The sequence below is a fragment of the Arvicanthis niloticus genome, chromosome 30 (genome assembly GCF_011762505.2).
Source record: "Arvicanthis niloticus isolate mArvNil1 chromosome 30, mArvNil1.pat.X, whole genome shotgun sequence".
Lineage (NCBI taxonomy): Eukaryota > Metazoa > Chordata > Mammalia > Rodentia > Muridae > Arvicanthis > Arvicanthis niloticus.
Window position 1 is genome coordinate 1079124 of NC_133438.1, and position 21772 is coordinate 1100895.

Genomic DNA, 21772 nt, shown 5'->3' on the forward strand with positions numbered 1-21772 from the left:
TCTGTATGCTCACTTGTTCATGCATGTGTAAGGATAGACATTGGCATTACCTGTCTTTTTCTGTGTCTTCCAAATTGTTTGAGACAGGATCTCTCACTCATCCTATAGTACCTTAGTTGGCTAGTCTAGCTGGCCACTAGGCTTCAGGGCTCCACCTGTCACTATACTACCCAGTCCACCACGATCAACCTTTACATTGGGGCTTGATATCTGAACTCACTTTCTGAAGCTTGCATGACAAGCACTTTATTCTCAGAGTTGTCTTTCCAGCCCTGTTATGTTTCTTTTTTTTAAACATGAAGTAAAGCATTTTTTTGTTTTTTTCAAATATATTAGACTCAATAATTTTGTTAGTATCAACAAAACTTTACTATATATCATTCAAACCAGGACATAATGGGATTCAATAAGAGGGCTACTAATAATTACACAAATACAGCAAGTATAATCTTCAATTTTCCTGGGCAGACTGTATCCTATGATTATCCTGGAAATAAGGATTAAACTGCAAGTACATCCAGAAATCATACTGTTCTCATATATATGTGGAAAAGGTAAAAGTGTACTGTTCACTAGAATTTATTTTTGGCAACACTGGCTGTTTCTCATCATTGAGTTTTCAGTGTTAATGTTAATCAACTTCCTAAGTATCACCTTCTGAATAGACATTCCCATTGCTACCTTGTTTTCATTCTCCTATTTGAAAATTTGACTACTGGATATTCTCATTCTCTTTCTCTCTCTCTCTCTCTCTCTCTCTCTCTCTCTCTCTCTCTCTCTCTCTCTCTAATTCATTCTCTCTATACTATCTTGCTGATACAATGTACATGTCTAAATCCCCAGGAACAAAACTAAAAAGACAATGCCTAGGTCAAAGAAGGCATGCAAAAATTTTGTTAAATGAATAAATTCAGAGAGTTTGTTTTTGTTTCTTCACAATACCAAAAACATATTAAAATGACTCTCCAAAGAACATTATGGCTCTGTATAGTTTTAAGGTGTTGGTCTAAATGATCTATGCAGCTTTCTCCACTGCTATATACACTGTACCCACTGGTCCCCTTTTTCTGTCTGCTATTGTTTCATCACCTTCATCTAGCAAATAAGAACATCTGGTGATTAAGGGGTAGGGCAACTGCTCTATTCACAGTGGATGGATGACAATGTTGTCATTTTTCCACCTTAATTCCCTGTTATGTGTTTGCGCCTACAGAATGTGGTTGATACAGAGGTAACGAGAGGATATAGTGAATGATATACTGTAGATGTAAAATTTTGTCTATAATAAAATCATCACAGGATTGCTAAACAATAAGGAATGCTGTGTGAACAAACCAAACGTTAAGTGATTTATATATTAATGAGAAGTAAGTTAATTCTGGGCCAAGTTAGATTACTACAAATCCCTCAGAAAATTGTATAAGAAAATCTATGTTAGTATGCAAAGAAAAACTTCTGAAGTTAAAAAAAAAGAAAAACAAAACAAACAAAAAACAAAAGAAAAAAACCTTTTTATCCTAAAATTTTGTGTTAAAGGTATACTACTAATCAAGTTTGATACTAGCGAGATGTTGAATGTTGACAGCTAGTACTACTAAAATAATTCTGAGGGACAGAAAATCAAGGTAAATATAGAAGCACTGTTCAACACCAAGACAAAACCAAAAAATTCCAAGTTTACAAACACTGTCAGTTCATTTGATTTTTTGAGAAATTTTTTATTGGATATTTTATTTACATTTCAGATAGGATCCCCTTTCCCTGTTTTCTACCCACCCAGGAAACCCCTATCCCATACCCCCTACTCCTGTTTCTATGAGGATATGCCCCCACCCACCAGTCCACTCCAACCTCCCCACCCTCAATTTCCCCACACCTAGAGCAAGGAATTTCTCTCCCACTTATGCCCATTGAGGCCATCCTCCACTACATATACAGCTGGAGCCAGGGGTCCTTCCCTACGTGCTCCCAGGTTGATGATTTAAACCATGAGAGCTCTGGTTGGTTGGTATTATTGCTCTCCCATGGGACCACAAACCATTTCAGCTCCTTCAGTCTTCTCCTAACTCCTCCACTGAGAACTCCATGGTGAGTTTAGTGGTTAGCTGTGAGCACTCACCTCTGTATATGTCAGGCTCTTGCAGAGCCTCTAACAACACAGTTATATCAGGCTGTCAGCATGCACTTCCTGACATCCATATCAGCATCTACCTTTGGTGACTGCACATGGGATGGATACCCATGTAGAACAGTCTCCAGACGGCCCCTCGTTCAGTTTCCGTCACAATTTGTCTCCATATTTGCTCCCATGAGTATTTTGTAACTCCTTCTAAGAAGGATCAAAGCACTTACAATTTGGTCATCCTTGTTCATGAGCTTCATTTGGTCTGTGAGTTGAATCTTGGGTATTTCAAACTTTTGAACTAATATCCAATTATCAGTAAATGCATCTTATGTGTGTTCTTTTGTGATTGGGTGACCTCACTCAGGATGATATTTACTAGTTTGATCCATTTGCCAAAGAATTTCTCGAATTCATTGTTTTTAATAGCTGAGTAATACTTTATGTGTAAATGTACCACATTTTCTGTATCCATTCCTCTGTTGAAGGGCATCTGGGTTCTTTCCAGCTTCTGGCTATTATAAATAAGGCTGCTATGAACATAGTGGAGCATATGTCCTTGTTATATGTTGGAGCATCTTCTGAGTATATACCAAGGAGTGGTATAGCTGGGTCAACAGGTAATGCTATGTCCAATTTTTTGAGGAACTGCCAAACTGATTTCCAGAGTGGTTGTACAAGCTTGCCATTCCACCAAAAATGCAGGAATGTTCCTCTTTCTCCACATAATTGCCATAATCTGCTGTCAACTGAGTTTTTGATCTTAGCCATTCTGACTAGTGTGAGGTGAAATCTGAGGGTTGTTTTTATTTGCATTTCCTTGATGAGTAAGGTTGTTGAACATTTCTTTAAGTGCTTCTCAGCTATTTCCTCAGTTTCCTCAGTTGGGAATTCTTTGTTTAGCTCTGTACCCCATTTTAATAGGGTTATTTGGTTGTTTGGAGTCTAATTTCTTGAATTCTTTGTATATGTTGGCTAATAGCCCTCTATCAGATATAGGATTGGTGAAGATATTTTTCAATCTGTTGGTTGCCGTTTTGTCCAATTGACAGTGTCCTTTGCCTTACAGAAACTTTGCAATTTTATGAGGTCCCATTTGTGATTATTGATCTTAGAGCATAAGCCTGTTTCTGTTCAGAAACTTTTTCCCTGTGCCAAGGTATTCAAGGGTCTTCCCCATTAGTTTCACTGTATCTGGTTTTATGTGAAGACCCTTTATCTACTTGGACTTGATCTTTGTACAAGGAGATAAGAATGGATCGATTTGCATTCTTCTACATGCTGACCTCCAGTTGAACCAGCACCGTTTATTGCAAATGTTGTCCTTTTTCCACTGGATGGTTTTGGCTTCTTTGTCAAAGAATGGGAGACAATAGGTGTGTGGGTTCATTCCTGGGTCTTCAATTCTATTCCATTGGTCTTTCTGCCTGTTTCTGTACCAATACCATGCAGTTTTTATCACTATTGCTCTGTAGTACAGCTTGAGGTCAGGGATGGTGATTCCCCCAGTTCTGTTATTGTTGAGAATAGTTCTCACTATCCTGGGTTTTTTGTTATTCCAAATGAATTTGAGAATCTCTCTTTCTATCTCTGTGAAGAATTGTGTTGGGATTTTAATGGGGATTCCATTGAATCTGTAGATTGCTTTCAGCAAGACGGCCATTTTTGCTATATTAATCCTGCCAATCCATGAGTATGAAAAATCTTTTCATCTTCTGCGATCTTCTTTGATTTCTTTCTTCAGAGACTTGAAGTTCTTGTCATACAGATATTTCACTTGCTTGGTTAGATTCACACCAAGGTATTTTGTATTATTTGTGACTATTGTGGAGGGTGTCATAAAATGGGCTTTTGGCATCAATCACGTGGCAAATTGTCAGAGGGGAAACAAGAAAAAGTTGATTTGCCCCTCTACTAAAACCTACATCCAGTTCAAGTTGGTCAAGGGGAAGAAACTCATCCTCAGGTGTCTGCGGAGATTTGAGCAGCTTGCAGTGGATCTGCGTGGAGACCATGCAGCTGTTGAGCAGTTGCCCACCCAGAACATGAGAGTGAGTTTTCTATCCCTCATGGAGAAAACTGCGTGCTAGCTAAACATGAGGGTCTCAGCACACCTTTTGGGCTGGGACATGTTGATGAACATGTAGCTGATGAAGAAAGCGTTCACGATGGAGCCAAGGATGGAGCCAAAGAGGATGATGCCCTTGGGGCACTTGTCGGTGATGTAGTGGTAGCCATAGCTGATGATGCCTCAGCCTCGATGAAGAAAAGGAAGGCAGAAGGGAAGTTATAGACATTGGCCACACAGGGAGTGTAGTTGCCAACATGGGCTGTGTTCAGGTCGCCCCAGGTATAAGCAATCATGCACCACATGGACGCCATGAAGAGCCAGGCCACGGTGTAGGTGAGAATGAAGATAAAGAGGTTCCAGTGCCTCTTGAGATCCATCAGGGTAGTAAGGAGGTCCGAGAGGTAGCTACTGATCTCGCTGCCCAGGTTGTCGTGCTGCACATTGCACCGGCCATTTCTTCTTGGGTACAAGCTGCTGCTGCGGGCCCTGTCCTGGGGCTGCAAGCCCAAACTGATCGACGAAGTAGACACTATCTGGTAATGGTCCCCAAATTTCTTCCAGAGTGTAGACATAATACAGAGGGGCAAGCCAGATTCAAACGCGAAGCGGAGACGCAGGTTATGTTTTCTTATAACACAGTATTGTGGACATAGAATTTTATCTAAAAGCAAACTAAACTCACTGGTGATCCTGTCTTTAATGTTGGTTACATGGCCACATTTATTACTTAATGTATGTGTTTGATGGCAAACAATTCCTGTTTTACTGTGACTGTACATGATTTCATATTACTGGGTATACATCTACCTCAATTTTAAATTTTTTCTCTTTTATGGGTTGGTGAAATTCTAGATGACTTTGTTAAGATTTTCCATCAAGGTGGGCATTTCAGCACACACCTTCACTTCCAGCACCTGGAAGGCAGAGGCGAGCAGATCTCTGTGAGGTTTTGGTTTTTTGTTTTGTTTTGTTTTGTTCTTCTTTTTACATTTCAAATGCTATCCCCTTTCCTGCCCCCCTGCCCCGAGAAACCTCCATCCCATCCATCCTCCCCTTGCTTTTATGAGGGAGTTGCCCACCTACCCACCCACTCCTGCCCCCCAACCCCGGTATTCCCCTACACTGGGGCATCGAGCCTTCACAGGATCAAGGAATTCTCCTCCCATTGATGCCCAACAAGGTCATCCTCTGTTACATATTCAACTGGTGCCATGGGTTGCTCCATGTGTACTCTTTGGTTGGTGGTTTAGTCCCTCAGAGCTCTGGGGAGTCTGGTAATTGATATTGTTGTTCTTCCTATAGGGTTGCAAGCCCCTTCAGCTCCTTAAGTCCTTTCTCTAACTCCTCCATTGGGGACACCTACTAAGTACAATGTTTGGCGGTGAGCATCCTCCTCTGTATTTGTCAGGCTCTGGCAGAGCCTCTCAGGAGACACCTACATCAGGTTCCTGTCAGCAAGCACTTCCAGGCATCCAAAAGGGTGTCGGAGTTTGATGAGAGTATATGGGATGGATCCCAAGGTGGGGAGTCACTGGATGGCCTTTCATTCCGTTTCTGCTCCACACTTTGTCTCTGTGTTTCCTCCCGTGAGTATTTTGGTCCCCCTTCTAAGGAGGACCACAGGATTCATACTTTAGACGGACTTCTTTTTTTTGGTTTATCAAGACAGGGTTTCTCTCTGTAAGCCTGGCTGTCCTGGAACTCACTCTGTAGACCAGGCTGGCCTCAAACTCAGAAATCCACCCGCCTCTGCCTCCCAAGTGCTGGGCCTAGATGGACTTCTTCTTAAGCTTCATGTGATCTATGAATTGTATCTTGGGTATTCCAAGCTTTTGGGCTAATATTCAGATATCAATGAGTACATACCAGGTGTGTTCTATTGTGTCTGGGTTACCTCACTCAAGATGATATTTTTAGTTCCATCCATTTGCTTAAGAAATTCAGAAAGTCGTTGTTTATAATAGCTGAGTAGTATTCCGTTGTGTAAATGTACCACATTTTCTGTATCCATTACTATGTTGAAGGACATCTGAGTTCTTTCTAGCTTCTGCCTACTACAAATATGGCTGCTATAAACAGTGGAGCACGTGTCCTTATTACATATTGAAGCATCTTCTGGGTGGAAGTGGTATAGCTGGATCCTCAGGTAGTACTATGTCCAATTTTCTGAGAAACCACCAGACTGATTTCCAGAGCTGTTGTACCAGCTTGCAGTTCCACTAACAATGGAAGACTGTTTCTCTTTCTTCACATTCTTGTCAACATCTGCTGTCACCTGAATTGTTGATCTTAGCCATTCTGACTGGTGTGAGGTGGAACCTCAGGGCTGTTTTGATTTGCATTTCCTGGATGACTAAGGATGTTGAACATTTCTTTGGGTGGATCTCAGCCATTCAAGTTTCCTCAGTTGAGAATTCTGTTTAGCTCTGTTCCCTATTTTTAATAAGGTATTTGATTCTCTGGAGTCTAATTTCTTGAGTTATTTGTATATATTTGATATTAGCCCTCTATCTCATGTAGGATTGGTAAAGATATTTTTTCAATCTGTTGGTTGCCATTTTGTCCTATTGACAATGTCCTTTGTCTTATAGAAGCTTTGCAATTTTATGAGATCCCATTTGGTGATTCTTGATCTTAAAGCATAAGCCATTGTTGTTCTGTTTTACTGTATATTGCCGGTTTACTGTATATCACTTTTACTATGTTTAGGTATGGGCCTTGAATTCCTGATCTTTCTAAGACTTTTCACATGATGAGAAGTTGGGTTTTGACAGTTGATTTTTCAGCATCTAATGAAACGATCATGAGATTTTTTTTTTTACTTTGTTCATGTAATGAATTATGCTGATGAATTTCCATATATTGAACCATCCCTGCATCCCTAGACTGAAGCCTACTTGATTGTGGTGAATGATTGTTTTAATGTGTTATTGGATTCCATTTGCAAGGATTTTATTGAGTATTTCTGCATCAAAATTTGTAAGGAAAATTCATCTGACGTTATCTTTCTTTGTTGGGTCTTTGTTTGGTTTAGGTATAAGCAGAATCATGGCTTCATAGAACACAATTAGATAGTGTTCCTTCTGTTTGTATTTTGTGGAACAGTTTGAAGAGTATTGGTATTAGGTCTTCTTTGAGGTGTGATAGAATTATATACTAAAACCATCTGATCCTAGGCTTTTTTGGTTGTGAGATTTTAGTGACTGCTTCTATTTCTTTAGGATTTATGGCACTGTTTAGATGGTTTATCTGATTCTGATTTAACTTTGGTAGCTGGTATCTGTCTAAAAAATTGTCCATTTAATCCAGAGTTTCCAATTTGATTGAGTATATGCTTTTGTAGTAGATCTGATTTTTTTTTTAATTTCCTCAGTTTTGGTTGTTATGTCTCCCCTTTCATTTCTGATTTTATTTATTTGGATACTGACTCTGTGCTCTCTGGTTAGTCTGGCTAAGGGTTTACCTATCTTGTTGATTTTCTCAAAGAACCAGCTCTTTCCAGGTTTTGTTGATTCTTTGTATAGTTCTTTTTGTTTCTACATGATTAAATTCAGCCCTGAGTTTGATTACTCCTCTTGGGTGTATTTGCTTCTTTTTGTTCTGGAGCTTTCAGGTATGCTGTCAAGTTGTTAGTGTATGCTCTTTCTAGTTTCTTTTTGGAGGCACTCAGAGCTATGAGTTTTCCTCTAAGCACTGCTTTCATTGTGTTCCAAAAGTTTTGGTATGATGTGCCTGCATTTTCATTAAGTTCTAAAAAGTTTTTAATTACTTTCATGACCAATTTATCATTGAGTATAGTGTTGTTCAGCTTCCATGTGTATGTGGGTTTTTGGTTGTTTTTGTAGTTATTGAAGACCAGCCTTATTCCATGATGATCTGATAAGATGCAAGGGATTATATCAATCTTCCTGTATTTCTTGAGGCCTGTTTTGTGACTACCTATATGATCAATTTTAGAGAAAGTACCATGAGGTGCTGAGAAGAAGATATATTGTTTTGTTTTAGGATGAAATTTTCTATAAATATGTGTTAAATCCTTTTGGTTCACAACATCTGTTGGTTTTACCATGTCTCTGTTTAGTTTAGGTTTCTGTAATCTTTCCATTGCAGAGAGTTGGGTGTTGAAATCTCCCACTATTATTGTGTGAAGTGCAATGTGTGCTTTGAGCTTTAATAAAGCATCTTTTATGAATGTGAGTGTCCTTGCATTTGGAGTTTATTCAAACAGAATTGAGAGTTCATCTTAGTAGATTTTTCTTTTGATGTGTATGAAGTATCCTTCCTTATCTCTTTTGAGAATATTTGGTTGAAAGTCAATTTTATTTGATATTAGAATGGCTACTCAGCATTTTTCTTGGAACCATTTGCTTGAATTTTTCTTAGCCTTTAATTTTAAATAGTGTCTGTCTTTGTCACTGAGGTGCATTTCCTGTGTGCAGCGAAATGCTGGGTCCTGTTTATGTATCCAGTCTGTTAGTCCATGACTTTTTAGTGGTGAATGAGTCTATTGATGTTTAGAGATATTAAGAAATAGTGATTGTAGCTTCCTGTTGTTTTTGCTATTGGAGGTGGAATTATGCTTGTGTGGCTATCTTCTTTTGGTTTTGTTGAAAGATTACTTTCTTGCTTTTTCTAGGGTGTAGTTCCCCTTCTTGTGTGGAAATTTTTCCATCTATTATTCTTTGTAGGGCTGGATTAGTGGAAAGATACTGTTTAAATTTGATTTTGTCTTGGACTACTTTGGTTTCTCCATCTATGGTAATTGAGAATTTTGAGGGGTATAGTAGTCTGGGCTGGTATTTATGTTCTCTTATGGTCTGTATGATATCTGCCCAGGATCTTCTGGGTTTCACAGTCTCTGTTGAGAAGTCTGGCATAATTCTAGTAGGTCTGCCTTTGTATGTGACTTGACCTTTTTTCCTTACTGCTTTTAATATTCTTTCTTTGTTTTGTGCATTTGGTGTTTTAATTATTATGTGACAGGAGGAATTTCTTTCTGGTCCAGTCTATTTAGAGTTCTGTAGGCCTCTTGTATGTTAATGGGCATCTCTTTCAACAGCCACTAGACAAGAATTGCCTCTTTCCTTCTACAGACAAATTACTGTCCAGAAAAGGACACACTTGCAAAATAGTCGACTGATTATATCTGCCTAGACAGAGTAATCAGCCCTTAATAATTCTGCAGCACTAAGGTCTGTCAGATGATCCTGGGCCAGAAGGCAGAAGAACAGGTGCTCCAACGTTTTGAAGTAGACGGAGTGTCTAGGTGTTCAGCGGTCTCTATAAATTGGCTTTTATAGAAGTTTTAGAAGCTATGCTTTGTGCTTCCCACAATAGTTAACTCAGTCATTCTGGATTTCTGACGGGGTTGAAAACTTATAGCCTCATAGCCAATCCTAGCTATTTACCTTGAGAGAAAAGATTTGAGTGGATGGTCGTAGCTGACATTCATCCTAAAGCCAGGTTCAGAACTAAATGTTTTAGTTAGGATAGACGACAGAGGTGCTGGTTAGTCAACAAAATGATGGACTGGGTATTAGGACTATCTTGTACCTCACTGGTACAAATTGGCATAATTATGTTCTAATTGTATTTTGAGAGAAAAGTTTCATTTTAACAGGAAGGGTGATATGTGGGAGGAGCTAAGGTGGGAGGAGTACTGAGAGGAAGAGAAGGAGTAAGAAGAGGAGGAGAAGGAGAGGAGAAGCTAGGTGATGAAAGAGAGAAAGAGGGGGGAGACAGGGAGGCAGATGTTCATGTATCTCTACCAGTCAAAGATAGTTGATATATCTAGGTTGGGTAGTGGGTTACACCTCTGATTGAACAATACCAAACCTATAAAGCCTATGACTAACATTTGTTTTAAATGTATAAATGCAAAAAGGAAAAGGGAGCATGGGATAGGGGTTTTCTAAGGGGGGAATGGGGAAAGGGGATGGCATCTGAAGTGTAAATAAAATATCTAATAAAAATGGAAAAAATAAAAAATAAAATACTTCTAATCACTGTTTTGAAATACTATTTAGAGCTTGGGTTATCCATTTTATGGTGTTTTCTGTTCCAAGGAACACTTTTTAAACACTGAACAAATGATTTTCCATTTCTTAACTACTAACTACCACAAATACTTCTGTGGGTGGGACTCTAATGTGGAACAACTGGCAGTTATCCAATGAATGTCTTGTACCATACCTGAATTTGAGTCACCAATAATTATTTTTACTATTTTAGATTGGTTTTAGTTATTTCTTCTATATATGAAATTATGACATAATTAGATCATTTCCCCTTTTTTTCCTCCCTCTAAAACTTGCTATATATGCTTTTTCTTGCTCTCTTTCAAATTCATGGCCTCTTTTTTATTAATTGTTGTTATATATGTGTGGGTAGAAAGGTAATACTAAATTCATAAATGCTATCTACTCTTTAAAATGTGACTTGTATATATGTATGTATTCAGTGCTGACCAGTTAGTATTGAATAATCAATTATAATAGAAACAATTGGTTTGATTTGGTCTGGTCTGGTCTGGTCTGGTCTGGTCTGGTCTGGTCTGGTCTGGTTTGTTTAAAATACTGTTTCTCTGTGTGGCCCTGGGTGTCCTGAAACTCACTTTGTAGACCAGGCTTGCCTTGAACTTACAGAGATCTATCTGCCTCTTCCTCCCACATGCTGGCATAAAGGCATGTGCCCCAATAGAAGTCCAACATATTCCCACCTCCTTTTTCTTCCTCTAGACTCACCCAACAACACTCCCTCAAACCCCTCTCATATTCCCCACATACACTCTCAAGTTAATAGCAACTTTTTCTCTCTTTATGATTGTTACATACACATATCTGTGTGTTTGTAAGGTATATGCACCAATATAGACATACAATCTGCTGAATCTGTTTCTATTGCTTGTGTGTATAATGACCACTCTGCATTTGACAAACAATAAGAGAGTTCATCCCTGGAAGATGCTAATTCTCCTTCTTCAAGCAATCCTACTTACTTTCATGTAAGTTTTTGTCTAGGAGTGGTATCCCAGGAGAATCCCTCTCCCATGTTTCTGTGTTCATTGATATTGTCATTGTGTCCATCTTGATAATATAGGCATTTCTGGATGAGTCTCTTTCACAGGAAACTTACTGGTATTCTGGCTCTTACAATATTTTACCTCCTCTTCTGCAATGTTCCCTAAACCATAGATACAGAAGCTGTGATGTATTTGTAGCCATTGAAGCGGGGCTTTCTCAATCTGTTGGTTTCTACACTATGATCAGTTGTGGCTTTCTGTGATGGTCTCTATTTGATCTGAGGATTTGGAGCTAGGAACCAAAGATGAAAGAGAACATGCATTTGTCTTTCTGTGTTCGCTCACCTGTATTTTTATAATGAATCAAAATAAAACATTTTCAACAATCTGTCCTTGACTGCAATCCTTTGACCTGTTATAGACCTCTCTAGCTACGTTGAATGTTTCCTTACGTAACCTAAATTAAGGTCATCTGCAACCACTGGCAACTAAACACAACTTTAGGTATTCAAACTTGAATAGGGGTGTCTGCTAAGAAAATCCTAGTAATACATTTCCAGAATTTCCACATTACCCTCAAGCCCTCACACTCTCCTATCCCACCTCCTCTTTCTCAAATTCATAACCTCTTCTTTTATAATTATCTCTAATATATACATACAATTACACATACATATTACACATTGATTTATATGTAACCTACTGAATCCAATTGGTGCTGCTTGTCTGTCTATGTTTCTAAGGCTAATTATTTAAGATTGGATAAAATATTAGGAGCCTTATACTGATTCCTCTTCTCTCAGCAGCCATTGATTACTTGTAGCTCTTCATCTAGGGGTGAGGTCTCATCAAACTGCCCCCACCATGTTGGCATTTCAACTGGTGTTGGCAATATGCAGGTCTCATTTGGATAATCATATTGTTGAGATTTCATGGGTGAAGCTTCCCTGTCATACATTGCAGTAACTTTTCTAATCTCTGGCTCTTACAATCTTTCAGACACCTCTTCCAAAGTGGTCTCTGAAACTTAGAATTAAGGACTTCATTGTAGATGTATCAATCAAGAAGGAACACCCTAAGGTCAATTACTCTCTGCATTTTGACAAGTTTTGGATCTCTCCAGTATCATCTGTTTGGTACAAAACAATCTTCTTTGGTGAGGCATGAGAGTTTTACTGTAGATGTAAATATAAGTATTTAGAATACAGTTAAAAACTATACAGTTAGCGAACCGGCTGTGGTGCAGCGGCTAAGGTGGCCACCTGCAGAGGGCGCAGGGCCCTCTGCGTGCTCTCTCTCTAACCCGCGGGTTCGAATCCCACTCGTTCCCGTGAGTCTCCTCCCATGTCTCATGGGAAAAAAAAAACTATACAGTTTGTAGAAACATAGAAGTATTATTAAAAAATTAAGTGTGGCTCTGAAAAGAGATTTATATATTTAAAGTGTTTGTCATCCATGTGCCAGTGAAATGGATCAGTGGTTAGGAGCATCGGCTGCTCTTCCAGGGGACCTGATGCAGGTGTACATGCAGACAAATCACTCATACTTTATTTTAAAAAAAAAAAGGTGTCCACCATCCTTTGTGATGAGAGAAATGCCAATAAAATTACTTTCAGCTGTTAAAAACCAATGACATCATTAAATGTGCAGTCAAATGAATGGAACTAGAAAAGATCATTCTAAGGGAGGTAATACAGGCCTAGAAAAACGAATATGGTATGTACTTACTTATAAGTAGATATTTGATGTAAATAAAAAATAGCCATGCTACAATTCACAGACCCAAAGATGCTAAGTAACAAGGAGGGCTCAAGTAGGAGGAGAATGTATGGATCTTCCCAGGAAAGGGAAATAGAATAGACTTAAATATGGATGTGGAAAGGGACAGGGAGTGGAGTTGGGGATGAGAACAGGAGGGATCAGGCAGGAAAAGAGAAAGGAGAGAGTACTTGGAAAGACAACTGGAATGTTGGACCCTCTCTGAGATGAGCTAGAAACATAGGAAAATGGAAACTCCCAGGTGACCCTTGCTATGACTTCTAGAAATTGGAGATACAGTGCCTGAACTGGCCATCTCATGTAACCTGGCAAGACTTCCAGTGGAGGATTGGGATATCAACCTAGCCAGAAACCCTTTGACTTACAATTTGTGTGGTTTACAAGATGTGCAGGAGTAAAGATGAAGCAGAAAATAAGGGTATAGCCCACCAATGACTGGTCCAGCTTGAGACCCATGTCATGAGAGGAAGCCCACCTTTGACACTGTTACTGATATTCTACTATCTAACAGATAGGATCCGAGCATAACCATCATCAGAGCAGCCTTATCTAGCAACTGATAGAAACCAATGCAGAGACCTACAGCCAAACATTAGGCAGAGCTTTCGGAATCATGAGAAATAGGGCGGGGAAGGATTGTAGAAGCTGGTGGGGTCAATAACACCACAAGAATAACTACTTAATCAACTAACCTGGGCCCATAGGAGCTCACAGACACTGAAACACCAACCAGGGTGTATGCATGGGACTGACCTAGGCCCTCTGCATATATGTAACAGATGTGCAGCTTGGTCTTCATTGGGACTGCTAACAGTAGGAACATAGCTGGTCTTTGACCATTTTGCCTGCCTTTGTAACCCTTTACACTAACTGGGCTGCCTCATTTAGCCTCAGTAAAAGATATTCCTAGTCTTGCTGAAACTTGATATACCAAGGTCAGTATATATCCATGGGAGACCTCCCCTTTTCTGAAGAGAAAGAGAAAAGGAGTATATGGTGGGGGAAAGACAAGGAGGGGAAACTGGTCTGAATGTAAAGTAAATAGATAAATTAACTAAAAAAACAAAACAAAAAGCTAAAAATAAATCTACCAAATAAGCTACCTAACCACTTTATGGCATATACCCAAAGGACTCAATATCCTACTACAGAGATACTTAGCCATGTTCACTGTTGCTGGATTCAAAACATGTAGACAATGGAAGCAACCTATATGTCCTTTAACTGATGAGTGGATACTGAAAATGTGGTTCATATATAATAGAATTATAATCAGCTGATTTAAAAAGAAACTTGACAATGAGGGGTAAGTGGGTAGAAATAGAAAATATAATATTGAGTGAACTATTCTGGACTCAGAAACACAAATGGTGTGTGTTCTCTCTTATTTATGGGTCTTTACTTGGATCTTTAGATGTGAGTACCAAACCTGAAGAAAGTGAAAAATCCAGAAGAATAAAATGCTGTCATGGTTGTGAAGGAAGAAGCTCATGAGGGAGAGATGGTGGGACACAGCTACTGAGGAGGGAAATGGAGGAAGTGGGGGGCACTTTAACTTAGAAGAGAAGGAGAATAACATAAGGGGAGGAGGGCAGATAAGTAAGCAATGCTAAGGACGCTTGAAAAAACAGGGGAAACAATAGACTATTCAACAAAGACCCTAGTTCCAGACTTGGGAAATCTCTCTTACAGTTGTTGACCAAGGGGCACGCAAAATCTTCCCAAACAATAAAGGCTGGTTTTGCCCTTTGTTGCTTTTCAGAAGGAGGGGTCTTCTGGAGACTGTTCTGCCTGGGTATCCATCCCATGTGCAGTCACCAAAAGTAGATGCTGATGTGGATGTCAAGAAGTGCATGCTGACAAGAGCCTGATATAGCTGTCTCCTTAGAGGCTTGCCAGAGCCTGACATATGCAGAGGAGATGCTCACAGCTAACCATTGAATTGATCAAGGGGTTCCCAATGGAGGTGTTAGAGAGAAGACTGAAGGAGCTGAAAGGGTTTGCGGCCCCATAAGGAGAGCAACAATACCAACCAACCAGAGCTCCCAGGGTCTAAACCTGGGAGTCTAAGCCTGGGAGCACATAGGGAGACACCCATGGCTCCAGCTGTATATGTAGGAGAGAATGACCTTGTTGGACATAGGTGGGAGAGGAGGTCCTTGGTCCTGTGAAGGCTGAATGCCCCAGTATGGGAGAATTCGAGGGTGGGGAGGTGGGAGTAGGTGGGTGCATGCTGGCACATCCTCATAGAAGCAAGAGGATGGGGGGATGAAATAGGGGGTTCCTGGATGGGGGATGGAGAAAGGGAATAACATCTAAAATGTAAATAAAATATCCAATAAAAAGAAAAAACAAAACAAAAAAGCAAAATAGAGGAGGGGGGATGGTGTAGGGGGTCTCTGGGGGAGGGGAAGAAAAAAGGGGATGACATCTGAAATGTAAAAAATAAAATATCCATATATTTAAAAAAACATATCCAATATGTTTTTTTAAAGGCAAAAAAAAAACCTTATTGTTGTAAGCACAATACAATTCAGACCCAAGGACCTGGGCTGGGACTGGCCTGGAAGCTTCTTCCTGGAGGAATGGTTTTCATAGTATCAGAAGGCACTATGCAAACTGCCAAGAGAGAAAAAAATCAAAGCCCTACCCAGTTGTAACACCTACAGGCCACAATAGCCAGGATCAAAAAATATAACCAAGATTTATACCCATGAGGTCAGCCAGGCCAAAGCAGATCCAGAAGAAACAGACAGAGGGATCTTCCAGTTCAGTGTTCCACAGGAATTGTGGGTGATGACTAATGACAGTCCTAACCAAGGAGGTGTTTTTTTCCTGACCATCTACTGCACAGATTATCCTTTCAAGCCCCCAAAGGTTGCTTTCACTACCAAAATTTATCACCCTAATATCAACAGCAATGGCAGCAGTGGAATGCCTGGAATCCTGAGGTCATAGTGGTCCCCAGCAGTAACTATGTCTAAACATAGAGACACTCAGCTTGCTTGTCTCACATACCTCCTTGCTGACTAGTGGACATGGGAGCTCAGGAAGAACAGACAGCTTCCCAAGGTCATGTAGCCCTGCCCAGTCCTGTGACTACCTCATTCTCCATACTGTAAGGAGAAGACATGGTAAAGCAAAGTACCTATGCCCTAGTAATATCCTCAGTAGTTAGTTGCTGTGTGATACTCCAAACTGTCAAATGGGTACAGAAGGCAGTACCAACTCTATTTGCATTTTTCCTAAAATTCAGAAGGCAAATATTAAACTTTTATCATCCCTCATTCATTCATCCAAAGAGGACCAGCACAGGCTGTGAATCATCTCTTAAAGGTCAGATACATGGCCTGATATCCGAGTATGTAAAAAAAGAAACTTTTCTTTTCCAAAACAAGTAAGAATGAGCATCAGTGGATGAGACTAAGAACTCAGTTCAACTGGCCATGGTGACACACACCTATAATCACAGCACTCGGGAGACTGACCTAGGAGAGACCTCTGCCTCAAAAAAATCCAAGCTAAACATGCTATAGGACTATAGGTACTCTAGAACTAAGATTGAGTATGGGGAAGGGTGGGTAGGACAACAAGCCACCCACTCCCAAAAGTGGAGCATAAGACTTTGGGCACTGGGACAATCACAGGACAGGCTTTGGAATGTTAGAAAAGGTCTACAGAGGAGGATATGGTAAATCCAGAAGGACAGAACCACTGTACTGTACAGTGTCACAGTGTACTCCATCAGAATGACACATCTAGGAAATAGGTCAATACTGTGCCAAACTGGCGCTTTTCTGGATTATACCTTAGGAAGGCAGCCATATCCCACTGCCCATAAAAGGCAGGGATAGCCATCAGAGTTTGCCAGCCTCCAGGACCAGTGGCATTTTAGGCAAAGAGTCAGAAAAGACTGGAGAAAGAGGAATAGCAGCAAGGGCACTTGAGAAAGGACAGGCAGCCCTGAGGTGTGGAGCAATGTCTACAGCCCTGGAGTGTCAGGCTTCAGAACATCAGAAGAGTTGAGTGCCCTCGTTATTGGAACCTGTCCTTACCATAGGTAGTTTTACCTATAGGAAACTGTGGTCAGGACTTTGGACTCATTGAAGCCAGTTTGTTTTGAGTCATGGTGGATTTAGGTAAAAGCACAAATGTTTTATCCGTTGCTCAGCAAGCCCTGGTAAATCACTTCTTTTGTCCAAGTCCTCTGACATTGCCCCCAACACAGGAGAGCACAGAAGTAAGAGGTGGGAAGATGGATTGGCCATGCAGTCTTGGTTTTGAGTCTCTAACTTCAACATTCTGAATTCCTGTTTTCTTGCCAGTAAACAAAGTCTTCTGGGCCACTAAAGATGTGTGGTGTGGGCATAGACTGGAGGTTTGGAAGAGTGTGAGAGCTAAGACCACAGGGGTTTCAGTGAAGGAGAGAAGTAAAGGTCAGAACCACATAGAGGAAGGAGATATCCTAGAACAGTATGCTAAGAAAACACTGTAATGTGTGTCCTGCTGGTATTTTAAAATCAAATATTACCATGATTTGAACAGAATCCTTAAATTGGAGTGTTGATAGAAGCAGAAATTGTACTTCAGGAGCTTCACTGGGCCCACAAGGAACCCACAGCCTCAGGGCCTCAGCTGACTGGCCCTTTTCTCTTTCTCCAAGGTCTCTTGTCCATCTGCTCTCTGCTATTCAAACCTTAACCATGGTGACCCACTCATGCTAGAAATAGCCCATACCAACAAGGTCAACAGAGAGAAATACAATAAACTAGCAAGGGAGGGGACACAGAAACATGCTGTATAAGTGCCTTGAAGGCTTCATAAGAGACACAGTCCAGTCCCAAGAGAAGCTTGCCAGACAGAGTGGCCTTCCTGTGAAGCTCTGAGATATTGGCTAAGGCACTCAGAGATCATCCTCTCTTCACAAACGTGTTGGCACTCACTTCTCTGGCTACAGCATGTTGGTGCCACTTTCAGCCATTGTGGCCTTGACAGTACCACAGCTTTGATGTCAAATCAGCAACCACTGTTATGATGATCCATACTATTTCTGGTTACACTAGAATCAGTCTAGACCTTGGTCTGTCTCTTGTCTTGGGGTAACCAAGCCATGCATTCCTCCCATACTTGTCTTCAAACAGTGCCTCTACTCACTGTGGCACTATACAGGAGCCCAGTCTGCTCCAAGACCACATGCTTTTTTATTGGATATTATATTTACATTTTAGATTTTATCCTCTTACCCCATTACCCCCACCACCCAGGAACCTCCTATCCCATCCCCCTCCTCATGCTTCTATGAGGATGTGCCCCCCACCTACCCTTCCACTCCTACCTCCCCACCCTCAAATTTCCCCCACTTGGTGGTCAGTCTTCATGGGACCAAAGATCTTCTATCCCACCTATGCCCAACAAGGCCATCCTCCCATACATATACAGATGGAGTCATGGGTCCCTGCCTATGTGCTCCCAGCCTGGTGGTTTAAACCCCGGGGAGCTCTGGCTGGTTGTTATTGTTGCTCTCCTTATGGGGCCACAAATCCTTTCATATCCTTCAGTCTTCTCTCTAACTCCTCCATTGGGAACCCCTTGATCAAATCGATGGTTAGCTGTGAGCATCTGCCTCTGAATATATCACACTCTGGCAGACCTCTAAGGAGACAGCAATATCAGGCTCTTGTCAGCATGCACTTCCTGCCATCTATATCAGGGTCTATCTTTGGTGACTACACAGGGGATGAATATCCAGGTGGAATGGTCTCCAGACGGCCCCTCCTTCAGTTTCTGTCCCACACTTTGTCTCTACATTTGCTCTCTTGAGTATTATTTTCTTGCTTCTTCTAAGAAGGACCGAAGCATCCACACTTGGTCTTCTTTCTTCATGAGCTTCGTGTGGTTTGTGAGTTGAATCTTGGCTATTTCAAACTTTTGGGCTAATATCCACTTATCAGTAAGTGAATACCATGTGTGTTCTTTTGTAGTTGAGCTACCTCAATCAGGATAATATTTTCTAGTTCCATCCATTTACCTAAAACTTTCTTGAATTCATTGTTTTTAATAGCTGAGTAATACCTTATTGTGTAAATGTACCACTTGGAATTGACCTTTGTACAAAGGGATAATAATGCATCAACTTGCATTCTTCTACATGCTGACCTCCAGATGAACCAGCACCATTTGTTGAAAATGCTGTCTTTTTTCCACTGGAAAGTTTTAGCTCCTTTATCAAAAATCAAGGGACCATAGATGTGTGGGATCATTTCTGGATCTTCAATTCTATTCCATTGATCTTCCTGCCTGTCTCTGTACCAATACCATGCAGTTTTTATTACTATTACTCTATAGTACAGTTTGAAGTCAGGGATGGTGATTCCCCCAGAAGTTCTTTCATTGTTGAGAATGGTTCTCATTATCCTGGGGTTTTTGTTATTCTAAATGAATTTGCAAACTGCTCTTTCTATCTCTATGAAGAATTGATTTGGAATTTTGATTGGGATTGTATTAAATCTGTAGATTGCTTTTGGCAAGATGGCCATTTTTACTAAATTAATCCTGCCAATCCCCAAGCATGGGAGATCTTTCCATCTTCTGAGATCTTCTTTGATTTTTTTTTCCAGAGACTTGAAGCTTTTGTCATACAGGTTTTTTAATTGCTTAGTTAGATTCATTCCAAGATATTTTATATTATTTGTGACCATTCTGTCATCCCCTTAATCAGCCTGTTTATTCTTATAATTAATAATTAAGTTACCCCAAAACTTCCACCAGAGAACTCCTAAAACTGATAAATAACTTCAGCAAAGTGGCTGGATATAAATTCAATTCAAACAAATCAGTAGCCTTCCTCTACTCAAAGGATAAACAGACTGAGAAATGACATACTTCACAATAGTCACAAATAATATAAAATATTTTGGTTTGAATCTAACAAAGCAAGTGAAAGATCTGTATGACAAGAACTTCAAGTCTCTGAAGAAAGAAATCAAAGAAGATCTCAGAAGATGAAAATATCTCCCATCTCATAGATTGACAGGATTAATTTAGTAAAAAATGACCATCTTGCCAAAAGCAATCTACAGATTCAATGCAATCCCCATCAAAATTCCAAATTAACACTTCATAGAGATAGAAAGAGCAATTTGAAAATTCATTTGGAATAACAAAAAAAAAAAAAACCAGGATAACAACAACTATTCTAAACACTAAAAGAACTTCTGGGGAAATCACCACCCCTGACATCAAGTTGTACTACAGAGCAGTAGTGATTAAAAACTGCATGGTATTGGTACAGAGACTGGCAGAAAGATCAATGGAATAGAATTGAAGACCCAGAAAAGAACCCACACACCTATGGACACTTGATCTTTGACAAAGGAGCTAAAATCATGCAGTGGGAAAAAAGGACATCATTTTCAACAAATAGTGCTGGTTCAACTGGAGGTCAGCATGTAGAAGAATGCAAATCTATCCATTATTATCTCCTTGTACAAAGCTCAAATCCAAGTGGATAAAGAACCTTCACATAAAACCAAATACACAGAAACTAATAGAATAGAAGTTGGGGAAGACCCTCAAATACCTAGGGACAGGGGGGAAAGTTCCTGAACAGAACACCAATGGCTTATGTTCTAAGATCAAGAATTGTCAAGTGGAACCTCATAAATTGCAAAGTTTCTGTGAGGCAAAGGACACTGTCAACAGGACAAAATGGCAACAAACAGATTGGGAAAAGATATTTATCAATCCCACATCTGATAGAGGGCTAATGTCAAATATATACAAAGCACACAAGAAATTAGAGCCCAGACAATCAAATAACCAAATTTAAAAATGGGGTACAGAGCTAAACAAAGAATTCTCACTGAGAATCCTTGAATGGCCAAAAAGCACCTAAAGACTTATTCAACATCCTTAGTCATCAGGGAAATGCAAATCAAAACAACACTGAGATTCCACCTCACACCAGTCAGAATGGCTAATATCAAAAACTCAGGTGATAGCAGATGCTGGCTAGTATGTGAAGATAGAGGAACACTCCTCCATTGTTGGTGAGATTGCAAGCTGATACAACCACTCTGAAAATCAGTCTGGCAGTTCCTCAGAAAATTGGACATAGTTTTACCAGAGGTCCCAGCTATACCACTCCTGGGCATATACCCAAAAGATGCTCCAACATATAAGAAGGACACAGGCTCCACTATGTTCAAAGCAGCCCTATTTATAATAGCCAGAAGCTGGAAAGAATCCTTCAACAGAGGAATGAATACAAAAAAATGTGGTACATTTATACAATGGAGTATTACTCAGATATTAAAAACAATGTATTCATGAAATTCTTAGGCAAATGTATGGAAATATCATCCTGAGTGAGGTAACCAGTCACAAAAGAGCACACAATGGTATGCATTCACTGATAATTGGATATTAGCCCAAAAGCTCAAAATAGCCAAGATGCAACTCACAGACCACATGAAGCTCATGAAGAAGGAAGACCAAAGTGTGGGTGCTTCATTCCTTCTTAGAGGGAGTAAAAATAATCATGGGAGCAAATGTGGAGACAAAGTGTGGGACAGAAACTGAAGGAGGGGCCATCTGGAGACCATTCCACCTGGGTATCCATCTCATGTGCAGTCACCAAAGGCAGATGCTGATGTGCATGCCAGAAAATGCATGCTGACAGGAGCCTGATATAGGTGTCTTCTTAGAGGTCCACCAGAGCCTGACATATACACAGGTGGATGCTCACAGCTAACCATTGAACTGATCATGGGGTTCCCAA

The 21772-nt window shown here is 40.2% G+C and overlaps 2 pseudogenes; one reads left to right on the forward strand and one right to left on the reverse strand.

Moving 5' to 3' along the window:
• Nucleotides 1-3933: 3933 nt before the first annotated feature.
• On the reverse strand, nucleotides 3934-4765 carry LOC143440545 (G protein-activated inward rectifier potassium channel 1 pseudogene; annotated as a pseudogene).
• Nucleotides 4766-15789: 11024 nt separating this feature from the next.
• LOC143440626 (ubiquitin-conjugating enzyme E2 D4-like) lies at nucleotides 15790-17797 on the forward strand (annotated as a pseudogene).
• The last annotated feature ends 3975 nt before the right edge of the window (nucleotides 17798-21772 follow it).